Source organism: Psittacula echo (assembly GCF_963264785.1).
Source record: "Psittacula echo genome assembly, chromosome: 3".
In the NCBI taxonomy this organism is placed as follows: Eukaryota; Metazoa; Chordata; class Aves; order Psittaciformes; family Psittacidae; genus Psittacula; species Psittacula echo.
Genome location: NC_137736.1, coordinates 49,510,256 through 49,538,187, shown reverse-complemented (window position 1 = coordinate 49,538,187; position 27,932 = coordinate 49,510,256).

The following is a 27,932-nucleotide window of genomic DNA, read 5'->3' as shown; positions in this document are numbered from 1 at the left end:
TGAAAGACTTTACCCTGACATTAAATGTTAGAAAGACAGAAAGATCACAGAATAAATGTCATAAATAAATCAAAACCCACTGCAAAGCATGAGATATAATTGGAAGTAGAAATCAAAGGTAGGTCAAAGGACATGGAATAGGAAGCCTCTTCTCTTCTACACCGAGTGAATTAGATGAGAGTGAATTACCACTTAAAATGGTTTAGACGCTAGAGCAAAAAAAAAGAACTAATGAATATATAGGTCACTAAGTCAGATATCTGCTTTAGAATTTTAGAAACCTAAAAATTAATTGCATTCATTACTGCATTGAAAAGATTTCCAGTGCCATGTTGTAGCACCTACCTTTACACAAGCACTGAAAACATCTGAAGATGGGGTGTATGAGCTGAGGAGGGCAATGGGAGGGAACATCTGTGTCCCAGGAGGGGGCTTTCTGAGCCCTTCATGTGCATGTTATGTCCATTATTACACATGCAGATGAAGTTGGTGCCTGAGCACTACCCTGAAACTTGCCTGTCTGGCAGACTGCTATGCCATGCAGAAATACGTGACATACTGTCCTGGGTTCAGCAGTTCAGCCACAGAAGCAACCAGCTCTGTCAGCCTCTGTGGAGTCCTTCAGTATCTACACACAGCACATGACAGTATAACCACATAGGCATGTCCCTACTTAGACAATGCAGAAAGAAGTGGGAAGGACATAGTAAGAACTTGTGCATGTGTAAGAAGTGCCTCCTTCTTGAAGTACTTCAACTTCTGTTGTCCCTTGCAGCAAGAGACAGTCAGGTAATGCTAGACTAATGTGAACACTGCCACATATATTTAGCTCCTTAATATGAATGGTGTGAGTGGGAATATGATGATCAACTGATCAACAGATGATTGTGTGCTCCAGCACGAGTCCCTCAGCTAAATGTTGTCCCCTCCAACCCTCCTCTTTGATCCATTCAATGCCCAGAAGCTAAGACAAACATTAGAAGCTTCTGGTTCAGAAACAAAAAAATTACTAATGTGACTGAGGAGCACTGACACTTTGTTTTTTTTTGAAGATTAGCTCCACATTCCGTTCCTCTATGGATGAGTCCTCTTTGGTGTTGATATCTGTATTACAAGATTTTAAACCAGCTCATATCACTGAGAAGGAATAATAGATGGAGAAGTGGAGTCACAAATGAGTAGGAAAAATCTTTGTAGAAGATGGAAACAAGCAAGCTCAATGGAGCTTTTGCATAAAATTTCATAGAATCATAAGATCATAGAATGGTTTGGGCTGGAAGGGACCTTAAAGATCATCCAGTTCCAACCCATTGCAAGGAGGACAGGGACACCCTCCACTAGACCAGGTTGCTCAAGGCAGCATCCAACCTTGAGGCCAACTTGGAGCTAATTCTGGTTAAGTGAAACTCTTATTTCTGAAGGAACTATCTTAGAAGAAACCTCAACATGTGTCCATTTTTAAAACTGCTCACTCTTTGCATACCAGTATGAGGCTTTTGTTTATTATCTAACAGCAGTGGGGAAAGTGGCATTTCAATGTATCATTTAAATGAAAAAGTTCTGGTCTGAGGCCAAGCACTTAAGAAGAATGCAATCTGCAAGTTCACTTACTACTATGAACACATATTTCTCCTATTATCCTCTGTTATTGTTTTAGCTCTGATGGGGCTAGCTGTAGCTGAATGCTAGCCAGATTGTTGTATTGGGACCTCAAGGATAGATACACGAGTTTGATCTCTTGGTCTACTGGTCTTTGTCCCATCCTTGGCACCTCTGACACAATTCTTAGATAAAATATGGATATCTGTTATCTCTTCACAGAAATGGGGCTAAATGGCATCTAGCCTGTTCTACGCTGTGCTAAGCTTCAAGACACCACAGTGATTTGAACACACTCTATTCTTTAAATCTAGCCTGCAGCGTGCTGGATTTACATGTTACTCTTCAGTGATACAGGACAGACGAAAGTTAACAGATGCTGAAGATGTATATGCATTTCTAAATACAATTATCCTCTACTTGAGTTAGCATAGGAAGGATAGAGAACTAGACAAAATAATGAACCAACATGCCCCGTTTCCTTACTTCATTTTTTTTTTTTTTGATATGTCAGAATCTTTTTGCCTTTTCTATCCAAACTGTGTGATTCGCGGTGGTAGTTGTTCTTTGGAGCCTTTTTTGAATATTCTTTAATATCTCACTTGCTCACTCTTGTTCATGCAGACATTTTTCTTCTTCCTTGGCTAATCCTACTTTGAGAGAAGCATTACCTTCTCTCCTGCAAAAAGTCCTCAGATTTGAAATGACTTTTGGTTAAAGGATTGTAAAATAACATTTAATTCCTGTGTTCTGCCTCAGGGAGAAATTCCACTGCTCTGAGCTCCAGCTCCCTGAAAAGAAGTCAGAGAAAACTTACCCTGGCAAGCTTTAGCTATTGTATTGCCCCACTTAGTTTTGTTTGAAGGAGATTTCCTCAGGTTAATGACTTTCCATTATTAGAGCTGTGTCATCATCCCATTGAATTTCAGCCAAATATGGCAGTAGAAAGACAGTAGTGAAGGGACGCAGCACTACGTTCACACTGGAGTCTGAAACCTCAAATAGAAGCTCCCGATTTAAATTAGACTTCATAAGCTCCACATCAACCATCTCCTCTATTTTATCATGGTTACTCTTAATTTATTTTGTGCTTTTTAAAAGTCCAATCTTTACCGTAGCAACAAAAGAGGAAGGCCATCACAATACCTACCTATTGCTAAACTCAAACTCAGTTATACAAACATGTTGCAGTCTAATTAAACCTGTGGGTGCCACACTCCAGTGCTGATCAGGGATCATACTGAGCTCAGGTGCCCAGTATATGATGAGATGACTCAGCCCAGGCCAAATGCCTAGCAAAGGGTAAGTGCAGTTTGCGTTTGTTTGATCTTTGATAAAGTGTTTCAGATCATTTTTCAACCACACAATGACAATAAGGCCATTTTAAGCAAAAGCAGGTTCTTTTTGAAATATGAGATTCTGCAAATCTTGAAAGTAGATTAATTACTTTTGCTTTAGGAGAGGTAGAATACAGCTATAGTAGACTAGGTACAGCTGGGAAGGAGCGGTCAAAGGAATAAATGAGATAAAGCACTCTCTTTTAATGATATTTTCCTGTGAAGTCAACAGTGCATTTTTATATCACAGTTCTAATATAACAGCAAGAAAGGGATACAATCCAGAGTATTAGTGACTTTAAAAGAATGTTATGCCATTAAGTGAATTACATTTTTAGTTGTGATGACATTTATTACTTTGGATTTGCAAAATGACAGAAGTTACTCCAATAGTTAATACGATAGTGTAGTTTTGTATGATAGTATGATTTACACAAATCATCATATAAAATATTGTAAAAAATTCAGTCCAGATGGGCTAAATCTACCTTCAAAAGCCAAGCAGTTGGGACAGTTTTCAATAGCTCTGCTGATAGCCATGTGAAAATACTGCTGGAGATAGTGACGGATGTTTGTCATTTTACCTGTTGCAAATTATCTTACTGCAACACCTTGAGACTCCAGTTCAGATCACAGCACTGAGCAGAAATATCAGCAAAAAAAGAACTATCATCCCCAGAAATTGCAATTCAAATAGAAAATAGCCTGGAAAGAGAAAAGAAGTCATTCAGTGATGTGTGGTAATGAATTTCAACTGTACTTCTCTGACAAGCTACTTTCCCTAATTTCTGCTAAACTGAAAAAAAAATCCTAACTCTGTTTTGTGATATTTCTTCTTTCAAACATTCTTACAATGTTTGTTTTTACAAGTCTTGCTTAATTCTAGTTTTCCAATATTCATGAAAAATAATTTATTATCATTATTGTTGTTGCTGTTATTATTTTTGGAATGTGCCTATTTTTCTTCTCTTTCTTCATGCTATAAAGAAACCCCAACAGAACAAAATAAAGTGCAATACTTCAGCGTAGAGATGAAAGGGACTGTTTTTCAAAGGGCAGACATTTTAAGTATTACATTTTAAAAATAAGAAGGAAAAGTGCTGTTTAAAAGTTCACTTTTACCCAGGAGATGAATAAAGATAGATACCTAAAGCAGCATAATCCATATTTTAGGGCTTTGTTAATAACAAAATAAGAAACTCCATAACAATTACATCTATTTCTAAAGACTAAGTAACCAATGCCAGTCTCGTTTATGCTTTAGGTTATTTTAATTTGAAATAATCTTTGAAATTCATAAAAAAGGAAGAACCAGAAAGGATATACAAACCACCTCCTCACTGTTGTATAACAGGTTTAACTGCAGGACTGTAATAGAATAGCTCTTTTTTGTTGTTGTTGTCGTTGTTTTTTGTCCAAAAAATGCTGGTAGAGTGGATCTAGTTTTGAGTAGTAACCAAATCTATCATTTACAAATCTGTCTGTGTGTATGTGGAGGGAGTAGTTCATGTCATATATATCACATCTCTTACAACTCAAATCAACGCGAAAATAAGGCATTTCTCCCCTATTTCAACTATAGCATTAAAAGTGTTAAGTGCATACTGGAAACACATCTTGTTTGCTTGTTTGCTTCAGCAGATGTGGTGGAGATAAGAAAAATAGAGCAGAGAGGTTAAAGACATTACGCTGCCCCTCCAAGGTCTCCTTTACTGCTCTCATTAACTGCTCTGTTAAATTGGCTAAAAATGCTTTAGGAGCTTAATGGAAACAGCTTTTCATATTTGTCCTTCTCTAAATTCCCTTTTACTTGAAGTCTAACTAATTTGGAGTGAGAGGAGATCAGAGGCAAGTCATAGGTTAGGGATTAGTTTATTAGATTATCAGGGCATTCGCAGAAGGGTATTATCTGCAACAGGACACTGCAGAGGAGATTTCTCTCTCACTGCTCTATGTGACCACACTGAATCCCTTTGGGCTGTCTCCCCTGATTGAGCTCAGGGTTTTCTGTGGGTCTCACAAGATGGCTGATTGTTACAGGGTGCCAGCATGGTGCATCCACCTGCATAATAAAAAAACTCCCAGCAATAAACAAACTACATGGGAAACAATATAAACAAAAGCAGGAAGTCCTGCTTTTTGTGTGCATGTGTGCAATGACTATACCTGTAATGTCAGATTAATTTATGTGCTTTTGGACATGACAAAGTCTCATTACCTTATCTATTCCTACTCTGTGCAGAAAAGAAACACTATTGGTTTAGCATAACTTTGCATATAGCTGCCTGACTGATTATACTCGTAAAATTTACCAACCACAGACTATCAGCAATAAAGCAAAATTGGTGAGTCGTAGTTCAAAATACCATGGTTTCAATCGCAAATGTGGGACACAAAAACCAGAAAGAACGCTTTCTTAGTACAGGCTCTGTCCTTTGCCTCTGCAGTGGCTGTTTTTTCCACAGCTCAGCGACACAAACCTGCCTTAAATGGACCCTGAGAATGCCCCTCCCTGACAAGAAGAGGGTAGCAGGCAGGACAGGGAACAGGGCTGAAACATAATCAAGGTGACTGTGATGAGACTGAGTGGTTCAGGAAGACAGAGCTATTCATCTGATCTTCACCCCAATCATGGTGTATCTGGTACGCAGATCCCTGAATTAGTTTTAAACAAGCTTGCTTAGGTTCAGCAATCACATGGAAATCAGCCCTAACATGGAAATGTGGAGATCCCTGGTATGCTTACCACTCTATAACTTAAAAATTAATTTAAAATTATTTAGAATTCTGAATCAGGAGATTAAGACCCTTGGTAACACACTTTGGGAACAAACTATGGTGTGTCTCATCTTGACTGCTAACAGTGCCAAGTATTGTCTTGTATCATGCCATGCAGCAGAGCCACATGGGATGCATCACTGTAAGTGCACAGCAAAAAGGAAAGGGGCTCAGAAAATGGGGAGAAAATCTGCAGGATTTTTAGCTCTGCTTTTTTTGCAAAACCATCAGACTTTGAAATACAAAAGAAAAAAAGAAGTTATACTTTTACTGTGGGAAGAGTAAGAGATCGGGCAGCCTACAACTATGTAGATGTACCAAAATCATCTAGGCTTCAGAATATGCATTCCTTTCACCAATGGACCATGTCTGGAGAGGGACACTACCCAAGGTTCTAACCTTATCATTACCTCTTTACCACTTATTCATGAGAAATGAAAACCTTTTGCTCCTGTTGTAGGCCTCACTGAGCAGAATGCACTGCAATCCCCATCTAGCAGTGACAGATTTGCAAAGGGTCAAATGCTCCAGAATTTCTTTAGGAAACAGAACAAATTGCCTGCTGTTCTTCTCTTTGCTTTTTAGTCACATACTGCCTCTTCTGCTCCCTACTTTTTCTCTCCCGTAGTTGACACAGACTTGTGCCCTGCCTTCATAAAGCTGTTGCTCTCTCATGTCTATGTCTTCTAATACTTTTTATCAACAACAAACAGAATTCTGCAAGACTCATTCAAGCTCTGATAGAAACAATATTAGTTATTATGCAGGAATTTAGGGAATTTTCTGCACCAGAGCCAATCTTTATTGGAGAAGAAGGGTGTACAGCCCTATATATATATATATATATATATACACATTTGGGGTTTGGTTTGTTTTTTTTTTTTTTTCCATAAATAATTCAATACTTTTACTCCATTTTCTTTGAACTGCCATATTGTGTTTAATTTTGTTGTTCAGATTAACTATATAAAAATAAATCAGTTGTCCATGGATTCATAAATCAATACATTGCATGAAATGTACAGACCCAAATCTGGGGGGGGGGTTTAAGCTGGTGGGAGGTTTTCCAATGGCTCTGATGGCTTTGGTTCTGTGCAACATCAGATAATAAAATGCAGGTGGACCATAAACTCTAAGACAAAAATAACCTTCTTCTATGTGGCTAATACAAACTGACCATAACCTGCTTCATTTGCCTCTTGTTTCAAACCAGACCATATGAGTAAGGAGAAGCCCAGACACACCGCCAGGCCTAAGATTAGTAACTCAGAAAACTCTTCAAAGCAAAGGAAGTTTTGCAAAGGCCAAGTATGAAACAATATTGTAACTGTGACACAAATGATATTGTAACTGTTTTTTAAGACTAAAACTCTTCAAGCAGGATGTGTAGATTGCTCATTAGCGCTGCGAATGCAGTATAATATGCCCTCTACTACTAACACAAGTGAATTTGAGATGAATTTAATTATTCTGAATTTAATTAATATCTTATGTTTTGTATATATAGGAAAATTGACTAGCTATAAAGAGTAAATTTGTTTATGCATCTGTGAATGTTCCATCCATCCGCTTAGAAGAGAATCTCCTTTCAGTCATGGCTTTAGTACACAGCAACAGCTACTTTCACCTGTGCCACCACTGAGAAAAAGTTCTCACCATACTCTTGTTTACATTATACTCAGGGTGAACAGAGCTTTTCTTTTCCACTATAGATGGTAGAAAATGCTGGCCAGCTGAACAGTTCTAGTTCCTGCACAGTTTAATTCAACTGAGAGTATTTGCTTTGGGAATTGAGACCCTCACTCTTTGCATTTGGAAATAATTCTTGAATTTGGGGTAGAGCCATCTGTTTCCATATAACATTATTCTCTTTTGGGGGTCCAACAAATTATTTCTATTTGATTTCCACAGCTCAGCTCTGAATTTACATAGGTGATGAGAAAGGATATGTTATTATGCATAAATGCCTGTACCTAAAAGGCTTCATTAAAGAGTAAAAACCAGCTGAAAGGTGATACTGTTTCCATTTGAAAAAATTACTAGTGATTACTTGAAGGAAGTGCAACGATTTCTGAGGGAATGTTCATTTGACTGCATTCCAGAAAGCATCTCTGAACAGTATCTCCAACTACTGTCTGTTTTGAATCACATTTTAGAGTACTTTAGTGAGATACTCAAGAATACTTGGGGTCCTGTATATGCAGCATATGTATGATGATTTACCAGGTAAACTGTTAGCATACAATAATTTCTCTGTCATGGAAGGTCAAGTGGTCAAATTAATCCAATTAGTCTAAGGACCTGTTTTCCATGACACTAGACCAGAAAGCAGTTATTCGCAGAAAAAGCTGGGATGAAGAGTTCCCTTCTGCATTTCCCTTCTTTTGATGTTGTACCTGCTCTATGTTCAGTCGTATTTCAAAAGATGCCTACAGTTAATGTGTGAGAGAGATACAACTGACTACAGGATGGGTCAGGACATATAACTCTTGAGGGATTATGTGACCCAGCCTGCACAAATTATTTGCACTACTAACCTGAAGTTCTGCAATTGGTCATTTTTTCCAAGCAACAACAGCTTTTTTTCTAACTATAGCACAATGTTCCCTAGCTGGGGCAGTTTCCAAGTTTGCAACACCCTGTAGCCTTGTCCCCCTCTTAGAGCACACCTATCTTATTGTACTCAGTATCTTATTCCTATTTTTATCCTGTTGGAAAAAAAAATCCTGGTGTGTACTAAGATTTGTACTCATGGAGTGCCTGCCTATGCTTTTGCTTGGTAGAAAGTTTCATCCTTAAAATTGAGTTGTAAATGTAGAGGGATAATTGAAATGGATCCCCTTTATAAATATAATCTTCAATATTGGAAACAAAAGTGCACTTGAAAAACAAAATGACATACTGTTAGAGAAATGCAATGATATAGGCAAGTGAAGTTAAAACCCCCTTTTTTTTTACTACTTCTTTTTTTTTTCTTTAGATAAGAGTAATTTGGATTGCTCTGACACCAAGGGTATAGTTATGTTCTTAATGATCATCTCATGACAAAGTATAGGTAGGCAAATATATCTGCAGTCTATAGCCTCAAGATAAATCACTCCAAGTAAAAAAGCAGGACTGAGAAAGCCAGGATTGTACTGTAACAAAAATCTCAATGAGAAGCTTGATTTTGTTATTCTGGACCTTGCCTTTGCTCTGATTCGTAAGGTCTGTTAGTACAAATGTGTTAAGGCAGTAAGACATAAAACATCATCAATCAGTTGACTTTTGGTGGCATTTTTGCAACTAAATATATCTATCTACAAAAAGGCAGGCACCTGGCCTAGTCAGTGGAGGGAGACAGGCACTTCTAAAAGATACTCACTGTCCCCTAGGTTAGGTATCCAGCAAAAGCAGTAAGATAATGAAAAACTCTCTGACGTTTTCTAAGAGCTACTTAACATCGGAAGCTTTATCCTTTACCAGAAGAGAAGACTGAACTCTTTGGTTGTGATATAAGAGAGAAGCTGTATACAGGACAACAAGAGGGAACTGGAGACCAGGGTATAGCAAAGCAAGCTATGGTCAGTGGCAGGGTTCCAGGCCATAGGGCTGAAGGCTGCAGGAGACAGACCGTGAACTGTCAGTCAAACAGGTGCAGGGTGTGCTCCTTTCTGTGGGCCTTCACCCTGCTGATTCTGCTGCATTAGCAAATGGAAAATATTTAATTCCAGAGATTTTCATCAGTCTGTTGATAGCTCCCAATTTAACCCACAAATTGGAGAAAATGAAGCATCCAAAGCATCCTCAGTCATAGACTTTAATTTAGGAATAGATTCCTTCCATAATTACTAGCATGAAACTAGGCAAAGGTATTGCTTACTATGGTTCCTTTTTAAAGTAAAATCCAGGCAATTGATCTCAGTGAGACACCTTACTATAACATAAGAAAGCAGAACCATGGGACATCTTTAACAAACTATATAAAATAGTTTGCATAATTGTAGCCCTGATAAAAATGGATTCAACTTACTGAATATATAATTTGGAGTATTTCCAACACTTTTCTTCTAACAGATGTTTTTCTCAGGCCTCTACTCTTGTTCAAGCCTTAGTAAATTTGTCACCATGCTTGACTCAATTAAAAATATTTGTACAGTTAATTTTAAATGCCTTTACATTTCTTGCTTCTTCCATGGGGAACCCCTCCTTCAGCCATAATCAAACTCAATTGCTTTGGCCATGTTGATGGTAAGTGTGCAAAGCAAAGCTGTTACAACCTTCATGTGGGCCCAGTAAGAAACCTGGTCTCCTCTCAATAGACCCTTGCAAGCCAGTGCTAAGTCCTGCCTGATACTCAACCTAACATTTTCTTCCTTTATGGGCTGTTTGAAACCACTCTGCAAAATACCGTTTGTTTTAAGGCTGCTCTTCAAAACAAAAACAAAGTGAAAAGGACTTGTCAAAAGTTAATGTAAGCCATATTTCCGCATTTTTTGCTCAGACCAGGCATTTTGTTAGAGTTGAATCCTGCAATTTCCTCAAGCTTTGACCCTCCTTCCTCTGGGGCAGCAGTTTCCCCTGTGGAAAAACTGGTTATTTGGCTGAATTTCACCATCAGATGAAATTTGATCAAATTTGATTCTCCAGATCCAGGCCCTAAGGAAATTTTTTACAAGTGAGTGAAAAAGCACAGGTAGAAATGAGCCCAAATAGCTAAAATGTCATTTTGTCCCATATACACAATCCCCTTTTCTTTGAATCTCAGTTTGTATGGATTTATATTCTCATTCTGTTGCAGAGACCAGTTCTTGCTGCCAATGCAACTCATTAGCACTCCTGCAAGTTTCACCCCTAACACAACCGTTCCCAGAAAACTGGTAGGACAAATGTCTGGAAAAGAATTGTCATAGTCCACTCTCCATGATGAGCTATGGTTGATCCTTCCCTGTTCCCCACTCCCATTTCTTTCTCTTGGCTTCCAAGCTGATGATTCCTGCATACTAACTCCAAAGCTAAATTTTCAATGTAGTTGGAGGGTAAAAAAATGAGTTTGTCCATATCAGAGGAAAGGAAAGAATATAAATTGAGTCTTATCCATCAGCCATGCATTAAAAAAAAAAAAAAAACCAAAAAAACCCACCCCCCCCAGACACATAAAACACAGAAATTACCAACAGACCCCTGCAAACGAACAGCTGAGTGGGCTTCGAGCTCACCCAATCAGAATCCTAATTTTATCAATAAATTGCATTATCTCTGCCTTGATTATTTCCACTACAAAAGGCATCTGCAAGGTTATCAAGATCCAAGTGTCTTAATACGATCACAAAGAGATACAGCTGATATTTGTTTTCTGACCAGCCTATGTCAGCAACTGACGTGTCTTTTAAAAGTCTGATATTTTTGCAGACAAGTCTAGGAAGAAACATATGCTGTGCCTTATCACATGTGGAGGCGAGGCTGGTGCAGGGGAGAGGGGAAGTAGGAAGTGACAATGGTTTGAAGCAAGGAAGCCCCTTTTTGTTACTCAGCCTTGAGACCTTCTTACTGCCTTGTTAAATGCACTGATAAATGCATATCTCATTGAAGCTCCAGGAGGACTACTTCATGTTAGGAGATTTTATTTTACAGATTGCCTTCTAGACAAGAGAAATCTGATTTCCGAACTTACACAAAAGGCTTGCTATGCTTTGTGAGTATACTGATGTGGCAGCACTACAGCAGCTGTGAGCTCAAACGGCTGTGCTGCTGGCATAATCAGAAACACGCCACATGCAGGATGCAGCAAGCTTCAAGAGCTTAACAAGCCAGATAGGAGGCCTGTCAATTCCTTTCAGGGTTAGCAGCAGGATAAAGAAGCAGTATATATAGGAAACTATCAAAGCTATTGCAACAAAAGAGAGATGAGGAAACGACTAAAGAAAACTAAAAACCACAAGAAAATCACTGGAAGATACAAAGTACCAGATTATTCACCTATCACACAGATATGTTAGCTTTACAGTACTCACACAAATCCAATATGCAGCCCAATTACAGTATGAAAACCAAAAGGCTCATTTCAAAATGTCTGGGTGATATATCATGTCTACCTTTCTTATATTTTCCAGCAGTCACGAAGGCCTTCTGTGTTGAGCAAAGCTTTTTATGGTAAGAAAGAATCTGTTTGGTTATTCTTAATGTTTTTCAAGTATCTTTCACTGTAATAGATGACATACTTTTGGCTTGTGGATACATTTATGTATTATTTTTATCTTGATTTCAGTACATATAGGCATATAACTTTTCTCCTAATGGCTTTCTGGTAAATGCATGAGCTGACATTCTACAGTTCTCGTCTTGATACAATACTTGTACCTGTAATTTTCTGAAATGATGGGTTTTGTTCAGGCAGTAATACAATGCACAAGAGAAAGGTAATACTGATGGTTTATACCATGTGGACTTGGCTTTGAGGTTAGTGAGTCATTAACATATGGTCTATTCTTGCAAATGCTCACACACAGAGCACCTTCAGGCATGCAAGGAAGCACAATGAACTGGCAGCACTTCCTCTGCGTGACTTTGCAGAATGCCTCTCAGTTTTCTTTTTCCAGAGACATACCATGCAGATAGAGGCCGAAAAACTGTCTGTTCTAGACATAGTTAATGCTGCTGGAATGGTGAAGCGTGCTTTTGCTTGTTCCCTATGCTTTTTATGTGTGAATCGTGTAAAAAGTAGAGTACTCTCAGTTCTGCTTTCTCTTCTAGTATGTGAGTTTTCTAAGTGTTCACTAATCATGCTTTGTTAGGTAGCTACCCTCACTACGCTTTCATAATGCTTAGAATCAATCAGGCTTTTAAAACAGCTTTTTCTTGTCTTTCTTTCGTGAAGTTAAATATAGAAACTACTTTCATAATTTTTAACTAACAAAAAGGAAGGTTCAAAGGAGAATTTAAACAGAGAGTTGGAGCAAGTGTCCCTGACCACACTGGTAACATCTGGAAGCCAGCAATTATCTCTCTTGGTAACTGTGCAATTACTACCAGAAAGTACCAACCAGTGAAAATCCTCAGAAATGTATCACTCTTCTCTGATAGCTGGAAAACATCCATTAGCATGAACACTGGATCTTATTCATCCAGGAGCACCAAGATGAATCAGACCTAAGTGTGTACTAGGAATGCATCACTCCACTGTCTTTGGTAATTAAGAATTTAGAAATGTAGATGTATTAAACAATTTAGAAAGATGTGTTCACCACACAGCTAAATAAACCATTCACATATTCATGGAATAGCCTACCTTCACTCTGAAAGATAGATATGAGTAATATTAAAATGTATTTTCAAGCCTTAGGTGTCAAAATTGTAGCTGTTAACCACAGAGCTTTTTTGAGCTAATAGAGCCTTGTCCAGTAAGCTGCAGAGCTCACAAAGCCAAGTCACCACATCTCTCTTTTTTCTAGTTATTCAGATAGAAAATATGGCTACTATTAAAGGCTTATTCTTTAATGGGTAAGGCATGGGTAAGGAAGAAGGCTCCAGAGCTCCAGGAGTCCTTGCTCAGGAACCACCATATTTAGAACTACTCTGGACAGCCCTGAACATACCAAGTGTGCCTTTGTTTTGTTTCATTTTCACCTCAGAGGTTAGATGTAATAATATCAATTCTTCCAGCCAAAACTAGAGAAGGATGGCAAAGCCATGGGATTTCTTCATACCTTTGGTATCAAAGAACTCACAACCTACATCAAGTAGGGTCTTCCTCCAAAGAGGAACCACTATGCCTTCATCAACCTAGATGAAAGTTAGACACTTGCTTCAGGAGGACTGCTTCAGAAGACATCAAAAATGAAGGTGGTCTCAGTCTCATTCCAAGTTCTACTTTACTTCTGCTAATGGAAAAGTAACATTAGCTACAAAACAAAACCAAACTAAAACAAAACCCAAACCAAAAACCAAAACCAAAACAAAAAACAAACCAAAACAAAACTTCCTTGTTTTATATGGTCTCACTCATGCCCATACTACATCTAGATTTTGGTCACAGACAATGGATACAGCCTTTCTTATTGTTAAAGTATATGAAACACCAGTTCACCAGACATAGTCGGGCTGCTGATGGGCAGATAAATTATACTGCAGCCTTTCCTCTGTCGTGAGGCAGGAGTACAAGTAACACTAGGCAGAGCTATTGAAGGATGGCTCCAGCCCTCTTGCTTCTTCCATTTCCCTGATGAGCCTGAACCAATGCAATTGTAATAGCCACCTCTTTACTTAGCACACAGTTTCATCTGTCTCTTCTCCTTTTCTATTCCTCTCACTGTTTTTCATCTCTCACTGCATGTCAAGGTCACTAAGTCATTGAGGGAAGGACTGATATTTATTTTGCATTTATAACAGCTAGTACTGAGATGTTAAAGGGCATCTGTAGGCACTTTCAAGAAACAAGCAAATAATATAATGACTTTTGAGAAATTACTGTGGCAGCATTAATACTTATTTGCCCCACTGAACAAAATAATACTTTCCAAGATAATGTTATTCTTTTGTAATGTGAATGGTGGTACACTAAAGTAAGAGGAGATGAATATTTCACCTTACCTAATCTTAGTGACTCAAAGCAAGTTAAGTCTGCTCAGCTTTCAGTACAGTTGGCTGGATGTTATGCATGTTGCTTTCCACCTCCTGTCCAGGTTTCTTTTCCTCCTGAAACGGACTGAAAGCAGCCCTGAGGAGAAGGACATGGGAGTGTTGGTTGAAGAGAAGCTCAACATAAGATAACAATGTGCACTTGCAACCCAGAAAGCCTGGGCTGCACTAAAGGAAGCACGGCCAGCAGGTTGAGGGAGGTAATCCTGCCCCTCTACTCTGCTCTCATGAGACCCCACCTGCAGTCCTGCACCCAGCTCTGAAGTCCCCAGTATAAGAAGGACAAGTCCAGAGGAGGCCAGTAAGATGATCAGAGGGCTGGACTGCCCCTTCTACGGCGTCAGGCTGAGAGAGTTGGGCTTGTACAGAATGGAGAAGAAAAGGCTCTAGTGAAACCTCATAGCAGCCTTCCAGTACCTAAAGAGGTCTACAAGAAATCTGGAGAAGGACTTTTTACAAGGACATGTAGTGACAGGACGAGGGAGAATGGCTTTAAACTGAAAGAGGGGAGATATAGATTAGATACAAAGGGTTCTTCCCTGTGAGGGTGGTGAGGCACTGGCACAGGTTGCCCAGAGAAGCTGTGGCTGCTCCATCCCTGGAATTGTCTATGCGTATATGTCTATGTGTCTATGTCTTCTGTCTATGTGTACAGTACTGTCACACATAGACTTCTTGCTCTGCTTGGGAATTAAAACATAGAACAAGCTGATTAATCTTAGCAACAGCATATCTTTTTGTATAAGAGGTGTTTTAAAGATCTAAGCTAGTCTACAAGCTCAGGAGTGTTGTGTCCCGACTAGAAGGAAGTGCAGCAGGAGGGTCAGGAGACCTCCATGGATGGATAAGGAATTGCTGAGGAAACTTAGAGGGAAAAAAGAGGCTTATAAAAGGTGGAAGCAAGGACAGAATACGGGGATGTTGTCCAGGAAGCTAGGGACCAGGTGAGGAAAGCGAAGGCCCAGTTAGAATTAAACTTGGCTAGGGATGTGAGAGATAACAGGAAGGGATTCTATAGGTACATTGCAAATAAAAGACTAGGGACAACGTGGACCCTCTCCGGAAGCTATCAGGAGAACTGGCTACACTGGATTTGGAGAAGGCTGAGGTTCTTAACGACTTCTTTGCCTCAGTCTTCACTGGCAAAGGCTCTGACCGCACCACCCAAGTCTTGGAAGGCAAACACAGGGACTGTGAGAATGAAGACCTTAGGCCCACTGTGGGAGAGGATTTGGTTTGAGACCATCTTAAGAACCTGAATGTGCACAAGTCCATGGGACCTTATGAAATCCACATATGGATCCTGGAGGAGATGGCGAAGGAAGTTGCTAAGCCACTGGCCATCATATTTGAAATATCGTGGCAGTCAGGTGAAGTTCCCGATGACTGGAAAAAGGGAAATATAACCCCCATTTTCAAGAAGGGGAAAATGGATGACCCGGGGAATTACAGACCTGTCAGTCTCACCTCTGTGCCTGGCAAAATCTTGGAGCAGATTCTCCTGGAAGGCATGCTAGAGGCACATGAAAAACAAGGAGGTGCTTGGTGACAGCCAGCATGGCTTCACTAAGGGGAAATCCTGCCTGACCAATCTGGTGGCCCTCTATGATGAGGCTATGCAACTGATGGAGAGGGGCAAAGCAGTTGACATCATCTACATGGATTTGTACAAAGCGTTTGACACTATCCCACACGACATCCTTGTCTCTAAATTGGAGAGACATCAATTTGATGGGTGGACCACTCGGTGGATAAAGAACTGGCTGGATGGCTGCACGCAAAGAGTTTGGTCAATGGCTCGATGTCCGGCTGGAGAGTGGTAATGAGTGGTGTCCCTCAGGGATCGGTGTTGGGACCGGTCTTGCTCAACATCTTTGTCGGTGACATGGACAGTGGGATTGAGGGCGCCCTCAGCAAGTTTGCTGATGACACCAAGCTGTGTGGTTCGGTTGATACGCTGGAGGGAAGGGATGCCATCCAGAGGGACCTCGAAAAGCTTGTGAGGTGGGCTGATGCCAACCTGAGGAAGTTTAACCATGCCAAGTGCAAGGTCCTACACCTCAGTCAGAGCAATCCCAGGCACAGCTACAGGTTGGGCAGAGAAGAGATTCAGAGCAGCCCTGCAGAGAAGGACTTGGGGGTGTTGGTCTATGAGAAACTTAACATGAGCCGGCAGTGTGCACTCACAGCCCAGAAAGCCAACCATATCCTGGGCTGCATCAAAAACAGTGTGACCAGCAGGTCGAAGGAGGTGATCCTGCCCCTCTACTCTGCTCTTGTGAGACCTCTTTTGGAATATTGTGAACAATTCTGGTGTCCTCAACATAAAAAGGACATGGAACTGTTGGAACAAGTCCAGAGGAGGGCCACGAGGATGATCAGGGGACTGGAGCACCTCCTGTATAGAAGACAGGCTGAGAAAGTTGGGGCTGTTCAGCCTGGAGAAGAGAAGGCTGCATGGAGACCTCAAAGCAACCTTCTAGTATCTGAAGGGAGCTTATAAGGATGCTGGGTATGGACTATTCATTAGGGACTGTAGTGACAGGACAAGTGTAGTGATAGGTTAAAACTTAAACAGGGGAAGTTTAGATTGGATATAATGAGGAAATTCTTTACTGTGAGGGTGGTGAGGCACTGGAATGGGTTGCCAAAAGAACTTGTGAATGCTCCATCCCTGGCAGTGTTCAAGGCCAGGTTGGACACAGCCTTGGGTGGCATGGTTTAGTGTGAGGTGTTCCTGCCCATGGCAGAGGGGTTGGACCTTGATGATCTTAATGTCCTTTCCAACCCTAACTATTCTATGATTCTATGACAAAGTTGAGGATTGTGCTCCTAAGTTTGACAGATTTTATTGAGGCCTTCCAGGTCAGCATAATTTAGAGTTTATTTCTTTGCTGAATTTAGGACTTGGTCACAATGGCTTATAACCTATTACAACTCATCAGTTAAGTCATACCTTTCAGGTAGTGGCAGTTGATATGAATGGAATTAATCTAAGTTCTGCCCCTTGGGTGTTATCCCTAAATACTTCAGTGAGAACTTGACAGACCCATTAGTTAACAGTGCACTCATGGTTCTTAATATCATTTTGGCTTATTAATTAATGAACCATATAAATCATGTTCAATATAGTAATGAGGTAGCCTCAAATCAAATCAGTATGGAGGTCAGGGAAGGAAGGAGAACAAGCTCCAGGGTTTTGTAGCCTTTGACTGTACATGCTTTCTCTTTTCCTTTGACATACCTGACTAGTTCATACAGCCAGCACTGACAAGGCTGACTGTCAGCATGGAAATAGCATGAATCTCTCATCACGTCAGAGAACAGAGAAGAATGACCCCTGGAACAACCTGCAGAAGTAGTTTTATCAGAAACCAGCTTTTTCATCTTTCCAGATAGTAAAGGATTTGTTGTGTGTATGACCACTTGGGCTTGGAAGGGTTCCAATGAGAAGAAAGCTTTCTCTTTGTGCTATTTACTCAGCCTAGGGCTGACAACCTAAAAAAAACCCATGGAGTTGGACACACTGTGCTCTTTTGTCATTAAAAAAAAAGAAAGGCACATCCATCTCCAAGGAAATAACATCCTCATGTACTGTAAAGGACTCGAAGCTAGCAGATCTACCAGGGCATGCCACTAGTGAGCAACAGGTTCCTGCCCCCAAGCTAAAAGACAGAAACTAAAAAATTAGAGGAAAAAAAAAAAATTAAGAAGTAAGATTGTGAATTATCAGACAAATCACAAGAACAGCTGCTAGGGTTATCACAAATACAGCAGAAGAAGCCATGCAGAGCTCTAGAGGGATGACCCGGTGAAGGGGAACTCCGAGAAGGGTCTGTCCTCCATCCTGCTGCCATAGAAGGGGGAGCACAAGAGAAAGGCAACACCACTGCAAGGGAAGCTGCCAGCTCCCAAACAGTTTACTCCCCCAGAGGCAGCCTGCACTCTGGCACTTCCTTACACTGCTGAATTTCTCCTGGTGAGAGCACACTGCGAAGCCAAAAAGGGGGCTTTCCAGGAGTATGCAAAGTGGAGGCACCTCTACCAGTTCCAAGCAGAGGTAAGCCATAGTGGATAGAAGCAGGCATGCAGGCTGTTGTTGTATCAGTATTTGTGTCCCCTGAATGCATCACCTAACAAATATTTTCCTGGACTCTGGCTGTTACTGAGCTCTGTCTGGACACTTTCAGAGCACACAAGTGCAGATACTGAGTGTGACTCATGGCTGCCAACGTGATCCCCATCCAGGAAACAACGCCTTGAGCAGCCTGGTCTACTGGAAGGTGTCCCTGCCCACGGCAGGGAGTTGGAACTAGATAAGCTTTAAGGTTTCTTCCAGCCCAAACCATTCTGTGATTTATGATCACATTGCTGCATCCCATGTGAGCAATATCGCCAACAAGACCATAAACCCCAGTGAGCTCAAGGCATACCTCAGTAAGCAGGGGTGGTTGAATAACTGGACTGGTAGCAAAACCACTGCCTTTGCCAACTTGTGTGACTGACAGCATATAATCTCACTTTTTTGTCTCAGTTTTCTACTAGTATATGAGAATAAAAGAAGTCCAAGTGGTTTTGAGAGACCAAATTCACTAATATCCTAACCCAAAGCTCATTTAAGTCAATGGAAAAGCTCTCAGTTACCTTGAAGGGCTTCAGGCAAGACCTTGCTTATTCAGCATTATAATAAGCATTTGAAAACCCTTTAAACAGTGCCATATGTGTGGAAAGGTGTTGGTTATTAAAGGACTGAGGAACAAACTTTTCCACTGATATGAATACACAGGCGCAATACTTTTTCACAGTCTCATTTTTAGCAAACTTTGCTCCTTCTGAAAAAAACCCCAACCATATAACACTAACAATGTCAATGCTCACAACTGTCTTCAATACTCTATCAGACGAAGCATTTATTTGTAACACATTCTTAACCATAGACTCCTTCTAATTTGCAAAAAATATAGATTTGAAAAAAATACAGATCTGAAGGCAACACAGTCATATAGAATAGCTATCCTTCTTTAGCAATTTATGATCAGTCTTTGTAAACCCTTGTGACAGGTTTCAGTTGATTGACAGCTTGTGGGCCAGAGCCCTGCCAACAGGTTTTAAAGCTCCAAGACAGACCTAATTTTCTCTAATAAGATTAGATGTCGCAGTTCAAGACTGCCCCATGCATAAAAAGCCACCATTTATAATGTTCTATCTACCGTTGTGCTCTACAGGGACTGACAAACTTTACTGATGCTCTGGACTGAGGTCAATAATCTCTTAGATCTGTTGTGAGCCTTTATGGTAACAGTGATCTATCTAATGTCAAGGTCAAGGTCTTTACTATATCTGGGTAATTTGGTAAGAAGCTCAGCAACATAGTGATGTGCAACAGACATAAAGCAGTTTACCCTTACTCTGCTCAGGCAAGAGCACAAAAACCTCACACATTAGGCAGTTCACATTGAATAGAACAAAGAAGAGAAAGAAAAAAGTGCCATTTTGAAAGCACTGGAAATTACTAGTGTTAAAATCCTGGGCTATGTGATATTTCTTGAATAAAATCATTTCTTGAGAAAAAAATAGAACACTCAGTGACATTAAACTCATTGAGATATAATCAAATTATTCACTTAATTTACAGACCACAGTGAAAAAATTATGCCAAATGTTTATGTGTTTTCTACAAAAAAGTGTCCTGTTTCTTTGGTATGTAATACCTTTGAGGAAAACTTTACCTCATAGCTATTAGAAACCTTTAAACTCTGCTTGGAAAGATTTTAAAACATCAAAGAGCCTTCCGTTGAAATTACATGTATTATTCAAAACAGCTTGCTTGTCACTCTGCGTTTTCAAAAAGATCAACAAATCAGAAAAAAACCATCATTCATCCAGTCCTAATAAAATAACTGTTTAAAAACGTTGTGCTCGAGGGTTTGGAGTCCCCAGCAGTTGGAGTATAAAATGAGAGAAAATGGGAAAGATAAGGTTGCAGGGGAACTCTAACCCAATAACTCAGACATTCTGCAGGCAGTAAATGCTGAAGTATTATCATAGTAATTGACATCACAAATGCTCCAAGCTAAATATATTGATTGCCAAGGTCAGCATTTTAGTCAGCAACAGCAGGCGTCCTCGTCCATTAGCCCTGAAATATTGATTTCAGTCAGGAAAATAGAAGCCAGAAAAGGAAAATACTTGAGCAATAAAATTATATTTCTTTATCTTTGTCTTCCAGACATGGGAACAGACACGCTGTTCAGAGTATGTCAGCACTTACTGGATTGCTAAAGGCTCGCATGGATTTCCCATTCCTCAGGCTATTCATCATGCATTTGTATTCAAAATGGCTATAAGAAAGACCACTTCAAATGTGGAAACCAGGAAACAGACAAAGGCATAGCTTTGGATTTATCTTGCTTGATAGGGCAGATTATATCTCAAAACTGGAAGTTTTCTTGTTAATACCATTAGAGAAGTTACAAGAAAGTGCTTTGCAAACAAAACCGGGTGAATGCCAAATGCTTAATTGTATAGCAAACACCAACCATTAAGAAAGTCTCCAAAGGCTAAAGACCTTCCTTAAAAATGGTTTCTCAGTGATTATTGCCTCAGCTTTTTAAGCTGTATAACTTAAAATTAAAAACAGTAGGATTAAACACAATGATCTAGATTTATAAACCTGTACAGAAGTGAATTTTTTTCCCAAATGTTAAACAATTCACAGCATGTATTTTTTTAAGACAGAAATAATTGTCCATGCCTTCTTTGGCATCCTTCACTGTATGTAACCATGCTGTAAAAAGGTGCTTTATGACATTGACCATAATTATTTTCTAAATCCGTATCTAGAAGGCAAAGGTAAACACGATTCTCAGAATAACTAACTCACCAGGGGTATGATTTTTTTATATTTTAATAATATTCCTGATTCCCTGATAGAAATACTTAGCTTTGTGGGGTTTTTTTCTGTCACACAGCAAATTTTCAGGAGGAACAGGACAAGGCTAGAACGGAGCCTCAGCAAACCAACTGCTATACACATATGGGTACAGTGGCCAAAGGCAGGTGGACATAGTACACTGTGTGCATTTGAACAAATAGCTGGCATTTGCATAAATAAAGCCATGCAGCAAGACCTACAGCAGTCATAACTACAGCAAGCAGCACACAACTGAGCAGTGATGGTTACATCCCAGGGAACTTGAAACACATAACAAAATACTGCATGGCTGGAAGTGAAATGGCTGCCTTTCAATTTGAGGGTCTGATAGGAAAAGATAGCACGCTAAGTGGCTATACATAGTAACACCGAACTTGACTATTTTTGATCCCAGCACTCCCTAGGACAGGCTTTTCCACGGAAAAGATGTTTTTCTCTGGTCCTTAGTATCGACAGTCTATCCGCTGGATCACAGAAGTGAAAAAACTACCAACTGCTCTGGCTAAAAACCTGCCTCACCCATGGAATATTGGCGACTTTTCAAAACTGATTTTTAAGGAATTTGAAAATAGTGACAGATCAATAATTCAAGCAGGCCAGATCCGTTACAACATTCATCCCTAACATAACCAAACAAAAAGGAGTAAAGGAAAACTGGTCAACTGCTATATCTGGCCTACATGTCAAATGCTCAATACATAATGCTACAGTGATTTGTATTATTATGCAATCTCTATTAGGTATTGATTTCCTATGCAATTGCCAGGACTTTGTACAAAGGATTCAGGGCTGCTGCTGCTTGTACATGGGGTCAGCAGTTCCTGTTTTCTCTTCTTTACAATGCTCTTAGCTGAGATAAACCTATTCAAAGTTATTGTTCTTTCCACTTATATACTGTCTGCCATGGGCCAAATAATCCTGTGAAAAATCATCCAATCTGCTCTCACACGAGTTTTATAGCAGGCAATTAGATGACTTTATGTTTTCCAAATGTATGTCTTCATAAAGGAGAGCAAAACTTCATCCTCTGTACAGAAATCCAAATTACCAACAGACAGAAACCAGCTGTCTTTTTACAGGTTTAGCAGCCTGTTTTCAGCTCAGGTAGGAAAAAAATCTTACAATACAATTAATGAGTTCTTCAGAAAAACTTTAGGAGAATGTTTAGCCACTTCCCTTTTCTCAGGGAGTTTGTCTAGACAAACAACATAACCATCGGTAGTATTTGCAAGTGAGACAAGTAACAAACGGTTAAAAATTGAATGCCTTTAAATTGGAGCAGTTTCCTTTAAGAGAAGAGAACATTCAATTCCCTGGAGCAATTGGCTTAAACAGAAAGCTCAACTTTATCAATATTATAAATTTTTCTACTTCTAACTGACTGCAAGGTAACTAGAATTAGCAGAGCCCATAGCCTAATTTCATTAGGTACATATCAGACTTTTCAAGGACAGAAATATAAAAATGGATTAATTTTGTGTAAATCACAGCAGGCTGAAAAATCCCAGAAATCTCGTCTCTTCTATCTACCAGAGTCCTGGCTAGCTGAAGTCTCACAGAGGCTTACGGATGTTTTGTCTTCTTACTCTCACATTGTGCTCTAAATCAAATGTTATCAAACAATGTAAAACTCTTTTGTACATAATAGGAAAAAATTACTTGAAGTAGATTACGAAAAATATTGTAACTGAATGAAATTAAAATCTAACCCTCAGCCTATGTAGCTGCAGGTTAGTCTGCTCCTGGGATTGACTGGGAAGAACAAACATCCTTTAACACTCTTATGGAGATTCAAAAATTTCTCAGGAATACACAAGTACTGAAGGAAGGAGCTATGCAGAAAACACTCCTAGTAACCACCGATATTAGAGATATAAATAAAAGAACAAAATATTCTAGGATGGGCTCCTGCCTGCTAAAAGAGATGCATTTTTTGTCAGTTCTTACACAGAGCTAGAGTTTTATGTTAGCATTCGTGTATAACACATATCTTCTACAAATATTAAGAAATGCCTGGGTCTTTTTGGCTGTCATTATGGACGCTGACCTCTCATTTCTGGTTTAGAAAAATGCTAAGCATATATTGAAAAACTAGCTCATATAACTTGTGAAATAAAACATTTTTTCAAACATACAATGACTGCAAATGACCACAAACATACAATGTCTGCAAATCTACACATTTACACCAGCTACTATATAGATATTGATATTGATTCCTAAACTCTCATTCCCATAAGAGACTCTCTGAGGCTAAAGAGACTACATTACTATATGCATAAAGTTTAACTCAAATCTTTTAAAGGACTAGCTCACTCTGTGAGAGCACTTGAAGAACAGTCCATGCTGTAGCTGTACTGTTACTCATGGAAAACAGACAGCCTTTTTCTGCCATCAAACATGAAAAACCACTGTAGCTGCAGCATGAGTAGTTCAAAAGTGTCAAAAGTGTCATCTGTCAGCCAGATATAGGAGCAGCTGAACACTGTGTGCTCTGGTCTAATACCACTTTCACAAGTAGAACAGGAATTGGGAAAAAAAAAAAAAACAAAACCCAAAACAAACAAAAAAAAAAAAAACCCAACAAACAAACAAAAAAAAAAAAAAGGGCAAAAAAATGGAAGAAAAAAAAAAAAAAAAACAGAAAAAGTGCTTGAAAAGTCAGAAGACAATTCTGGTATGGCCATAGGAATTTCCCTGCTGACACCCTCAGACTGATCTAAGTTATTTACTTCCACAAGTTTAATGTCACTGCACATCAAACACATCCTACAGTTGCAGGGACTAGGCCAATTCTTTCCACATTAGCCTTTTGTATAAATCCCATTAGCTTTTCAACACATCAGGTCTCTAGTGCAGGAGATGAGTATTTGTGCATTACCATGCGCCTTTGTACACCCTCCCTAATAAACTAGGGTCTCACAGTCTCAGGGAGTATTTATGTTTTCTAATCCATTCTGGATTGTCTCTTTGTTGTTTTATACTTAAATATGATACTCCCTTGGAAACTGGATTAGTAGGAATAAAACTTTTATAAAGGAATTCAATAATTCCAATCTTTATTCCTTAGAAAATAAGAAAGCCACCAAAAGAAAATACATAGATTGCATTCTATTGAAGGGGTTATGGAGCAATATGGATCTACACATTCATGTTTCTTTGTGCCAAATTCATAAAAAATAGTAATATTTTGCTAGGTACTGCAATACAGATACTTGCACAGAAAGTCACAGAAAGTGATCTGTCCCCACATAAAATTGTGACAGCTTGTACGACTCATTAGACACTTCATCATTGAAACAGGGGTCTGACCTCAATTCAGCATCAAGTCTCAGGGAGAACACTTAAGGAAAGCTGCCTTGTATCATCATAGCATGGTAAAAAATCCATCCATTTTTTTGACATAGTCATGGTGCTGGGAAGAGTCCCAGTCAAAGGTACTGAGGCTGCCACTCAAGTTAGGGTTAGGGTTCATGGAGCCACAAAGCCTACAGGTTCAGAGACATTGAGGCTGCAAAAGGCATGCCAAGATGAGTACAGAACTGCACCAACATTGGTTCTTGCACACCTTTTTCATGTGGGACGCACATGGTGCTAGAGAAGCGAGCTTTAGTTCCACACTGCCGTTCAACTTAGGGGTAACGTTCAGAGAGCCAAAAAGCCTACAGGTTCAGAGACATTGGGGCTGCAAAAGGAATGCCAAAACGAGTACGGCACTGAACCAACATTGCTCCTTGCTCACTTTTCTCATGTGGGACACTCACAGTGCTGGACATGTGAGCCTCAGTTCCGCGAAGCCCTCCAGGTGAGGGTTAGGGTTCAGTGAGCCAGAAAGTTTACAGGTCTAGGGATACTGAGACTGGAAAAGGCATGCCAAAGAGAGTATGGCACTGCATCCATATTCCTCCTTTTACATCTTTCTCATCTTCAACACTGACTGTGCTGGAGAACACAGACTCAGTATTATGGTGTCATAAATATTAGGATTAGGGATAGAGTTCATAGAGCCACAAAGGCTACAGTTTTGGTGACATTGGGGCTGCAAAAGGCATGCCAAGATGAGTGCAGCACTGCAACAACATTCCTCCTTACACACCTTTATCATGTGGGACACCCATGGTGCTGGGGATGTGATCCTCATCTCCATGCTGCCATTCAGCTTGGGGTTAGGGTTGGTAGAGCCACAAAGCCTAAAGGTCCAGGGATACTGGAACTGAAACAGGCATGACAATGGGACTATGGCACTGCATCCACATTTTCCTTTGCACACTTTTTGCATGTGGAATAGTGACTTTGCTTTAGACCACAGCTTCAGTATTATGTTGCAATAAATATTAGGCTCGAGATTAGGATATAGAAAGCTGCAAAGCCTACATTTCAGAGACACTGGGGCTGCAATAGGCATTACAAGAGCAGTACGGATCTCCATCCACATTGCTCCTTGCACACATTTGTCATCTGCATACCGACTGTGCTGGAGACCACAACCTCAGTATTATGGTGTCATAAAGATTACGGAAAGGGCTAGGGTTGGGATTCAGAAAGCCACAAAGATTACAGGTCCAGGGATACTGGGACTGCAAAAGGCATGCCAGGATGAGTACAGCACTGCACCAACATTTGTTCTTGCACAACTTTCTCATCTGGAACACTGACTGTGCTGGAGACCACATCCACAGTATTATGGTATCATAAAGATTAAGGTTAGGATTGCAAAAGCCACAAAGCCTACGGGTTCAGAGAGACTGAGGATGCAAAAGGCATGCCAAGATGAGTACAGCACTGCACCAATATTTGTCCTTACACACCTTTCTCATCTGGAAAACTGACTGTGCCGGAGAATACAACCTCAATATTAGGGTGCTGTAAAGATTAGGGCTATGGTTAGGGTTAGGAGTCAGAGACCCACAAAGCCTAGAGGTTCAGAGACATTGGGGTTGCAAAAGGCATGCCAAGATGAGTGCGGCACTGGACCAACATTGGTTCTTGCACACCTTTTTCATGTGGGACACCCATGGTGCTGGAAACGTGAGCTTCAGTTCCACGCTGCCATTCAGGCTAGGGTTAGGGTTCAGGTAGCCACAAAACCTACAAGTCCAGGTATATAGGAACTCGAAAAGGCATGCGAAAACTAGTACAGCGGTGCATAAACATTGGTCCTTACACATCTTTCTCTTCTGGAACACTGATTGTGCTGGAGACATGAGCCTCAGTATTGTGGCATTATAAAGATTAGGGTTAGAGTTCAGAAGGCCACAAAGCTTACAGGTAGTACCTGACCCACAATCTATCTGACTAATAGAATGCATCTGTATGATTTATCACCTAATTTATAGGTGATAGGCTCTTAATTTTTTCTTTAATCCAGCTGACTAACAATCAGATAACTACATTGTTGTTTCTGATAACTCTACTGTCTTAAATTGATATTGGGGAAAACAAACCAAAACCAAGAAAACACATGAAAACATACCAAATCAGCTAGCAGTCAATACAGTATGCTAATCCCATACTTGCAATACAAAGTGTTGTATTGCAACAGCTCCAGTGTAACCGTGCAAGTTTAAAAGATCTTCATACGAGAGGTTTGTAACCCTTTTATCCATTGGAATATAAATAGCCATATAGATCTGATCACAATACTTGATGTAGCCTTTGCAGCAGCACTAATACTGAGTTCTAGTCATTCTGCTATTCTTCAAAATTCCATTTCCATTTTCCCTCTGCAGCTGAGATTCTGAAACATGAACTTCCCCTGGTATGGGGAGCACCACTGGCAAATTCTGCCCCCTCCCCAGCTTTGCCTCTGAATAAATGCAGTGTTGCCTTGCAATTCAAGTTATAACAAACTGCACTTACAAATTCTCCAGGGTCCTCACAGTTCCAGGAATCTCAGCAGCAAGAAGACAGAGAAAATATTTTAAGAAACTGGAAAGTAAATGCAAAATTATCTGTGAAGAAAGTGGGGCTGAGGGAGAGATGTGAAAAGGATCTCAAGCATTTTGATAATAATAATGCACAACACTTAGCACTCAGGTGCCTGGCCACAGGAGCAGCAGCCTCTGACTTGAGTCAGCTGTTTATTGCTTAACACACCATGAGGAGCATGAGGTACCTGGAAACATGACTCAGCTGTGATGATTTGTCACCAGTTTTTAATTGGATTTTCTTTTACAAAACAACATCTGCACGCTGGTGCAAGAAAAAGATAAAACTATCTTTTTTCTAACAGACTGAAAGCATATCTCTTCTGGAAAGACATGAAATTCAGGGGTTTTGAACATCACAAATGAGCTAGATCTTCATACTAATTAAGTGAGAAGTTCTCAGTACAATTTTATAGCATCAGCCTTGTTCTTTTTCTCTGGTGTCACCCACTCAATTGCAGGGGTAGAATAACCCAGGTCATTTATTGTGTGCCCGCTAGCACCACATACCCCTTTGTACCTGGAAGTGTCAGCTTTTGCCATACTTGTGGCAACTTACTAGTCAGAGCTAGAAGCTGGTAACTAACAACTGAAAGCTAGAAAATAAAGCTTTGCAGGGCTTTTCATTGCTGTGCAGAATGAGATGGCTGGCACAGCCTCTCCACCACAGGGCAAAATGAGAGAGGATATTGATGAAGGTCAGAGATCATTGTGAAGATTTGAAGATCATGAAGCTATGAG